Here is a 715-nt window from a genome sequence, read left to right as displayed (position 1 = left end):
GTTTCATGCCAACCTATTTTGGCGGAAGAAGGTCAATGAGGCTTTTGAGTCCATTTCTTTAGAGGAAGCTATGGAGCGACCGATCAAGGAATGCTACTTGTAGGCACCTGCCTGCAGAGAGGAAACAAAAGCACACTCATGCATTGCCCACCCATGTTTACCAGACAAGAATGCTGGCATTGAGCACATTCATTGTTGGCCATAGAAATGAGCAGTGCAGATATTACAGTGTGCCACACCATGCTGGCATGTTTGGCTGCAAATAGCATTCCAATGTGGAGTCAGCATCTGCTCCCAAATAAAATGTGAAAGGTTTTCAGTATCAGTAAGATAGACAGTAGACAGATAGGCATGGACCTTCTGCCCAACGACTAGTGTGACCCCTTTCACATAAAAAAGAATAACGTCTCTGATGAGATATCCCCACCTAAGGAACAATAGCTTGGATTACATGGTGGGGCAGAAAGTCCATGCCAAAGCCAAGTTCTAAAACTGGTGACTCAGACTCAACACTTGGCCAACTCTACTCAATGAGATTTCATCTTGAAACTTACACCGAGCGAACTCAACAAAGATTTTGAGCCTAGCTACTAGGGAACTCGCTCACAAGAGTGACTTTATCATACCAGCTTGACAAAACTCATTTGCTCGCAGACTCAATTAACTCATGCTTCTTTTTTTTTTTGGTGGGTTTTGGTGGGTTTTCTTCTTCAAA

This window comes from Magnolia sinica, chromosome 13, assembly GCF_029962835.1.
Source record: "Magnolia sinica isolate HGM2019 chromosome 13, MsV1, whole genome shotgun sequence".
Classification (NCBI taxonomy): domain Eukaryota; kingdom Viridiplantae; phylum Streptophyta; class Magnoliopsida; order Magnoliales; family Magnoliaceae; genus Magnolia; species Magnolia sinica.
The sequence above is the reverse complement of the archived record's forward strand: the minus strand, read 5'-3'. Positions refer to the sequence as shown.